The 8046-nt window shown below is 45.4% G+C and overlaps 1 protein-coding gene across 18 annotated transcripts in view; it reads right to left on the bottom strand.

Moving 5' to 3' along the window:
* LOC126534072 (uncharacterized) overlaps positions 1 to 8046 on the bottom strand; it is a 178228-nt gene that overhangs the window by 169528 nt on the left and 654 nt on the right. The window lies entirely within an intron of this gene.

Raw genomic sequence — 8046 nt, 5'->3', positions numbered from 1 at the left:
TTCCTTTATACGAAAGGACAAAGTGGGAACTGCAACGAATGTAGAAACTCCACGTTATATCACCTGTCGACGAGCCGACTGAGTGGCGTGCACAAATGGTAGTCGTCCCAAAGCCCTCTGGAGACGTGAAAATCTGCGTAGACTTCACATAACTGAACCGCCACGTTTAGCGAGAATGGCAGCCTATCCTTGCCGTGCAGTTCACTCTTGAACTTCTTCATGGAGCTAAAGTGTTCTCACAACTGGATGTTAACTCAGCATTTTGGCCAATTCCAATTTGTGAATGTTCTAAAAAGCTCACCACGTTCATCTCACCTTTTGGACGCTTCTATTTCAACAGGTTACCGTTCGGAATTGCGTCTGCTCCTGAACACGTCCATAAACACCCGCCGTGGTGGCTAAGTGGCTATGGTGTTGGGCTGCTGAGCACGAGGTCGCGGGATCGAATCCCGGCCATGGCGGCCACATTTCGTTGGGGGCGAAATGCGAAAACACCCGTGTACTTAGATTTAGGTGCGCGTTAAAGATCCCCAGGTGGTCAAAATTTCCGGAGTCCTCCACTACGGCGTGCCTCATAATCAGAAAGTGGTTTTGGCACGTAAAACCCCATAATTAGTTAAAAACTTCCATAAACAGATGTCATGCATTTTACACGGCGTCAGTAGGCTTGTCTGTCACGTGGACGATATCTTTATCTGGGGTTCGAATGAGCATGAGCACAATGAGACACTAACAAATGTGCTGCAGCTACACGTCAAGGCTGGACTCACATTGAATGTAATCAAATACTTGTTTGATGTGTAGCGCCTCACGTTCCTTGGGCACTGACTAGACCAAGATGGCATACGACCCGACGAAAAGAAAGTTGAAGTCATTATTAAAATGGAGAGCCCAGAAAACAGGACCGAGCTGCAGAGAATTCTCGGAATAGCAGCATACCTCGCGAGATTCGTTCCCAATCTCTCTGAAGTCCTGCAACCAATTACTTTTTTGCTGTCAAAGAAGCAAGAGTGTTTAGCATGCTCCACAACAGCAGGTGTTCGACAAATGGATGTCGGGCCTCTCGTCTCGCCCTGTCCTTGTAGTGTACGATCCATCGAGAGAAACGATTGTCACTGCAGATGAATCGTCCATCGGACTTGGTGCATTAATTCGTCAGAAGCAAACAATTGGCAAGTGTTCTGTTATCGCTTATGCTTCACGATTGCTCTCAGAGACCGAGAAGCGTTACGCTCAAATCAAGAAAGAGGCTGTTGCTTTAGTATGGGCTTGTGACAAATTCGGCGAATATGTTGTCGGCAAGCTGTTAAAGCTGGAGACCGATCATAAGCCGTAGGTTCCCATCTTCACTTCGAAGAGACTGGACGACCTGACACCCAGATTACAGAGGCTAAATATGAGAATGATGCGATACAAGTACGGGATTGCATACGTTCCAGGTAAAGAACTTCTTGCTGCAGACACTCTTTACAGAGCGCCTTCTCAAAAAATAGAAGACAAAGAGCGCGTAGAAAACGTGGCAGCTTGCGTATGCTCTTTCAAAACCTCTTTCCCCATTAAGGAGCACTGCCTTCAATGGTTAAAGGCATCTTAACAAGCGGGCCCTGTTTGTGAACAACTTCGCCGGTGGAGCAAAAAAAAAGTATGGCCCTCCAGGCGAGATTTACCAGTAGACCTAAAACCCTTCTATGAGCATCGACACCAGCTCACTTTAGGGAACGATTTACTCCACTACGCTGCTCGTGTTGTCGTCCCTGCCTCTTGTTAAAACCAAGTCCTACGACTCTTACGCCAACGACACTTCAGCATAACAAAGACACTTGCTCGAGCCGGACATTGTGTCTGGTGGCCCACCATAGGAGCTGATGTCACATCCCTGGTGAAGCAATGTCAGCAATGCGTCGAAACAAGTAACTGGAAATTGCCACACAAAAATTTCCGAATTTCCAGAAATACCCTGGCAACAAATGCAATGGATTTGTTTTACTATAAGAGCCAGTGGTGGTTGATAGCAACATATCATTATTCAAGGTATGCTGAACTGGCTCGGCTCGAGAAGCTTACGTCCGCAGCTGTAGTTAACCACTGGAAGTCATTATTTTGCACTCCACGGGATTCCTGAGGAAGTGGCTTCCGACAACGGCCCGCAGTTTTCGTTGACTGAGTTTTCATTCTTCGCTCAGGACTACGCCTTCATGCACATTACCTCCAGCCCTCACTATGCTGAGGGCAGTGGACTTGCTGAGGCTGTGGGAAAAATCATCAACACTTCCACGACAAAGACAAAAGAGCCTTACTTGACGCTTCTAGATTACAGGTCGACTCCTTTGAAGAATGGGTATAGCCCTGCGGAACTACTCGTGGGTCGTCGGCTAAGAACCAAGCTTTCTCTTAGTTTCGCCAAGCTGACACCCCAACTGCCGGATGAAGAGGGTCTTCGGAAGTTCGAAGAACAGTACCGGAAACGTCAAACGAAATATTTCGATAGACGTCACGGAGCTGGCGACCTGCCGGAGCTATTCTACGGAGACGACGTCTGGTTGACAGACCTCAAGTGCAAAAAGAAAATGCAAGCCCCAGCCGATGAGCCTCGATCCTACTAGGTTAACACCGACACTGGTGCTATACGCAGGAACACGACCCAGATAGTTCTCTATTCCCCTGCTAAAAGCAACGCAGAAAATGTTTCTATCAGTGACGGTGTAGTAGACGCCCATTCGTGTTGTCAAAGCACTTCCCACATGCATACTTGAAGTTGGAGGTGCGTGAGGCCGCCTGCTGCAGTGAACTTTGCTTGCTCTTTTAGGCAGATGTTGTATATGCTGCCATCTAGTGAAAGCGGGGAGACATAGTTGCCGGTGACTGCATGTGGTCGCTGATCTGGGAGCACGTGCTCTTTTTCTTCTGGATATAGAAAACGTCTGCGAGACCATTAAACGCGTCCGTATGTGATTCCTCGTCTGACCGTCTCACTTTTCCTTCCTGGCTAGAACACTCTTTATAAAAAAAAGCAATATGAAGATTGTCCTTTTCTATTGGATGCTCCTTGTAGCAACAAATCAAGCCCTCTCCTCAAGTAAGCTTGGCATTGGTAGCTTCCCGCAGCTTATCTAACCTAAACTGTCTGATGCCCCTATCGATGCCCTCCTACAGCAGTTTTAGGAAGAAAATCGTGTTCTGCGTAAAGAAATCCACGACCTCCAAACCACTTCTCTATGCACAACTATTACCTCCACATCTCAACCTTCTACTGATAAAAAACCGACTATAACTCCTCCCCAGTCTGTGAGAATGGCGATCGTACTTTAACTATGGACGTTTCTCATTCCCACCAGCATGACTGCCACGAAGCGCAAGTCTATTGATGATTGCAGGTATACTTGGAGGGAACATTTACAAGAAACGCATGGTTACGTTAAATTATCGGGATACAAAACATTCCAATTCAGAAGATGCGAACGCCCAAATACCGCGATCCTAGCGCAAAATCACTAGACCGTTACTTGCTCCCACTTCGATGGTATCAATATTGACATTGATCACGACTTTGTTGAAATACTTCCTATAAAGACCAGGTCGGCTCCTGCTTACATCCTTAACGTTTACAGCAGCCCCAGCTATAGATGCCACCGTTCATTCCGAGGATGCTTGGAGAAACCCTCTGCTCATTCTTGGCAATTTTCCCGCTCCGATTCTTGGTATTCTTGGTGGTGGAAAAGACGCTGCCATAACTATAGGCTTCGCATCCGTGCAGCTAGAATTGATGATCACATCCAACCATATGAGATCCAACTAGTTAACCAATAATGGGGCTAAGTATGTGAGAGCTTGCATGGTAATCTTAGCAGTAAAAGGACTTGACAACTTCTAAGACATTTTCTTGGTCCGTCGACCTCGCGCGCGCACCACAGCCACTACATCACTCAATTGTTGCATAACCACAAGGATAATATTCCCTATCTTTTTAGGAGCTTCCACGGTGACACCTCTCACTTACCACAACTGACGATGTGAGGTTAATGAGCTTCTAGGCGCCCCAATAACACCGACAGAAGTTCGACATGCCCCAGATTCCCTTAAAACTACATCTGCGCCTCGCATACATAATGTAAAGAATAAATTACTCTATAATCTGGACGACAAATCTATCTCTGCCCTCACATAATACTACAATCACTGCTGCGACAATAGTTCTCTTCTGAACGCATGGAAAACCGCTAAAGTAATGTTGTTTCACAAATGCAATGAGCCCTCTGACATAATTAATGTTATAGCTATCGCCCTCATGTCATGCTTGGGCAAAAAGCTCGAAAATTTCCTACTTAATCGCCTAAATCCATTCCGTAAAATGTCATTCCCGTCAGAGATGATTGGCTTTCGCCAGTCGCTCTTTTGCCAGAATACGATGCTAAGGATCAAATTATTACCTGTAAGAGCATGACCTTCATACTCCTACAGTAAATAAAGACACCAAAGCCATCTCAGGACTCGACCTTCACGGTAAAGTTAACAACACAGATCATGCATCTATCTTACGTGAATTGAAAGCTATTAACTGTCGTAGAAACCTGCATGACTAAATCCACGAGTTTCATAGCAATCACACAGCTGTCATTAGTTTCAATGATTGAACTTTTCCCTCAATCGCCCTAGGTAGCTCTGAAACTCCTCAGTGATCTGTGCTCTCGCCGTTTCTGTTTAATCTAGCTATGGGGTGTATTGGTCGGACACTGGCACAAATACCGGATCTCCAATATTCATTATATGCAGACGACATTAGCTTATGGATTAAGGGTGGCTCGGATGAGTACATTCAAGATGCCTTACAAGAGGCTGTGGATACAGTGGCTACGACAACCGGGTTCACGAACCTCGAGTGCTCGCCAGCGAAATCTTAGCTCTTATTTGTATCTGCAAATAAACGCGATATGCCCAAGATTAAGTTTACACTAAGGGGAAGAGGGCTCCCGTAGTGGACGCAATTCGTGTACTTGGCATGCACTTTCAATGCAACCGAGTCAATACTTATACGCTTCAAATGATTACTGCCAGCGTGGGCCACTCCACAAGCCTTATAGGAAAGTTTTATTTACATAATATTGCAGACCTCATATGGTCCAAGCAGGAAGGGCAGATAACAAGGCATATTTACAAACGCCATGAAGTTATTGCATAGACAAAAGGTTTGATACATGACACAAATGAGCGAAACAAGTCAAAGGAAATACATTGCACATGAATCAGCACATGAAAATTCATTTCTAAGATTTCTTTCAAAACTGTCACTGTTGCAAAATAAGCTGTAAATAAGTTGTAAATCATAACTGTTGTAAAATAAGCACGGAGGTCTGAGCGAGGCGGAATCGTTAGGACTGGTACAGGCGTCTTTTGTTAGCAAAATCGCATTCGCCCTTCCTTATCTCCACTTACTAGCCAACTAGTTGCCTTATTGGGCAACTAGCCCGCCAACGTGTTTTAATCCACTTAACTAGGGCCAAGGAAGATAAAGTTAACTCACTGATACGCAGACTCTACAAATTTGCCCATCGGAGTGCCAAGTAGAGCCTCCACAGAGACTTTTGGCTACAGGCAACTTGAATACTTTTGCTGCGTTCGCAAAAGCCCACATGACAGCTAAATACTAGCGCTTATCGAACACCCACACTGGTAGGCATATCCTAAACTGGTTATGCATTACCCCAGCATGAATGACCAATGAGAAATTCAGTATTCCCCACCTGATACATGAGCACTTTCATATCCCTGCTCTCCCTAAAAATAGGCACTCTGTTCATCACGAACATAGAAGGCAACAACGAAGTAAAGTCCTGCAGGGAAAGTTATCTAATTATAAGGACGTGGTCTATGTCGATGCCGCAGAGTATCTGTGTGGACACAGATTTGCTATACCATTACTTGACTCCAATGAGAGTGTTGCGGCGGGAACATCCATTATAGCCTCTTCGTAGGAGGCAGAGGAGGCGGCGCTGGCACTCGCCGCAACATTACTTTAACTGGTCTGTCATAGTAAGTGAATCAAAAACTGCCATACACAACTTCGGAACGGGTCCGATGTGCAGGACAGCCATATCCATTCCAACTTCTGAGTTTAATTTGGAGACCTGCTCATGCAGGCCTACTGGCCATGAAATACCCCATGCAACTGCTCGAGCTTTCACAATCCGAGCGCAGGCTAGCATAAGGGATGGTTCAGAGGGCAATAGTATCGCTCCAGCATTCACTTGCAAAGACAAATTACTTACATGGCATGCCATTTGCGGGCATTACCGCCTAGGTCGCAGAACCCTCCCACCTTTTCTCCTTCGGTCGTCACGCATACGAAATACTACGGCCTAAACTAGACTCGCACTTTTCTATCCTCTGCCTTACGTAACAAAATTCACCCGGGCATCTACCTTACTTGAACCTGCAAGTTTTTTCGTGCTAGCAGAGTGGTCTTTAACAACATTATGCAGTAATGCAAGAACCGCTCCCCTCCCCGACCCTTTGCAGAGTTTTAAGCAGTAGAGAGGTGTGAGAGGCTGCCATTCTTAGCTGCAACCGCGAACTTCAGTGCAGCTTAGAAGAACTTGTTGTTGTCCGAGTTGGTGCATATTAGCAAAGAGTTTTATAACTGCGCAAGCAAATGACCACACACACACACACACACACACACAGAGAGAGAGAGAGAGAGAGCACACAACGACAGGCGTTATAAAACTGTCCCGAATTTCTTGTGTGCGGAGGTGGTAGACGGGGCCTACCGCGAGCAGGATAACTTGCCTTGCCTTTCCCCGGAGCCCCTTTCTCTTCATGAAGGGATAAATAAAGTTGTTTCTATGTCTCTATTCATAGGCGGGTGCCACTGCCTCTCTGCGCAGTAGAAGATCACGAGGATGACCAGACGTAGTCAGGTACTGTTTCAGCGGCTGTCATCCAAAGTGTGCCGGTAAAGGACATGAAAAGCTTCAGCGAAATCATCAGAGAACGTGTCATTGTCGTGTATACTTTCTCGTAGAGCTTCGTAGGCCTTCTTTAAACGCTGGGAACTCGGCCGTATGTTGCACATACTACGAGGCAGGGCTAAAAATTGTTTCCCCAATACACAGTGGCACACACACTCACTGTATGTGATAAATCAAAAACACTTCCATGGGGCCATTGTGTTTCCTTGTTCTGCAAGTCCACTTGAAGAGACAAGTTCTTTTTTTTGTAGTAACGTTGTTTTTCTGCAATTACATTATATAATCGAATTTTTACATAAGCATTCGTGAATGTTCCAGTTACCTTAGATTTGCTTACGGCGCGTTTCGAGCTACTGCAGTGAAATAAATTCTGTGGTATTACGTACCAAAACCAACATTTGATTCTTAGGCGCGCCGTAGTGGAAGACTCCGGAACAATTTTGACCACCAGCGGATCTTTAACGCGGCCAAAATGAACAGGACACAGCCTTCTTGCATTTTGCCTTCTTTGAAATGCGGCTGCCGTAAACCTCATTTTATCTCGCGACTTCTTGCTTAGTAGTGCAACGCCACACCAGCTAAGACACTACGGCTCGTAAGATCTAAAACATTCACATATTTAAATTCTGTACTTGCTTACACAAAAAATTTTATGTCACTTTTGACTCGGTTACCTTGTGGCCTAAGTATAAACGCATTGAGCTTCAAACATTCCTGCGTAACATAAGTAAAGGACTGATTGGTGGTACACTCGTGAATGAGTTCAGTATTTTCTAATACTGGACTTAATTGCTAGTCTTAGTGAGTTTCAGTGAATAGGTCTACATGTTAGTCGGTAAAGCAAGAATAATCTTTTTTCGAGCCCGAGCGAGTGTCAGCTAAGATTCCCGTGCGATCTAGTCGTCATATAATTCCCGGAACGTCACCTTTACTAAAAAGAATGTCTCGACTCTTCTACTACGGCAACACCTTCGTTTCACAAAGATGATGGTTTGAAGTTTTATTTGTCGTTTGTGGCGAATAGATACCGGGCTTAAAACACCACAAACATTTAGAGGACGCTTAAGCTTTGCCTTTAACA

The sequence above is a fragment of the Dermacentor andersoni genome, chromosome 7, assembly GCF_023375885.2.
Source record: "Dermacentor andersoni chromosome 7, qqDerAnde1_hic_scaffold, whole genome shotgun sequence".
Taxonomy (NCBI): Eukaryota; Metazoa; Arthropoda; class Arachnida; order Ixodida; family Ixodidae; genus Dermacentor; species Dermacentor andersoni.
The sequence above is the reverse complement of the archived record's forward strand: the minus strand, read 5'-3'. Positions and strand labels throughout refer to the sequence as shown.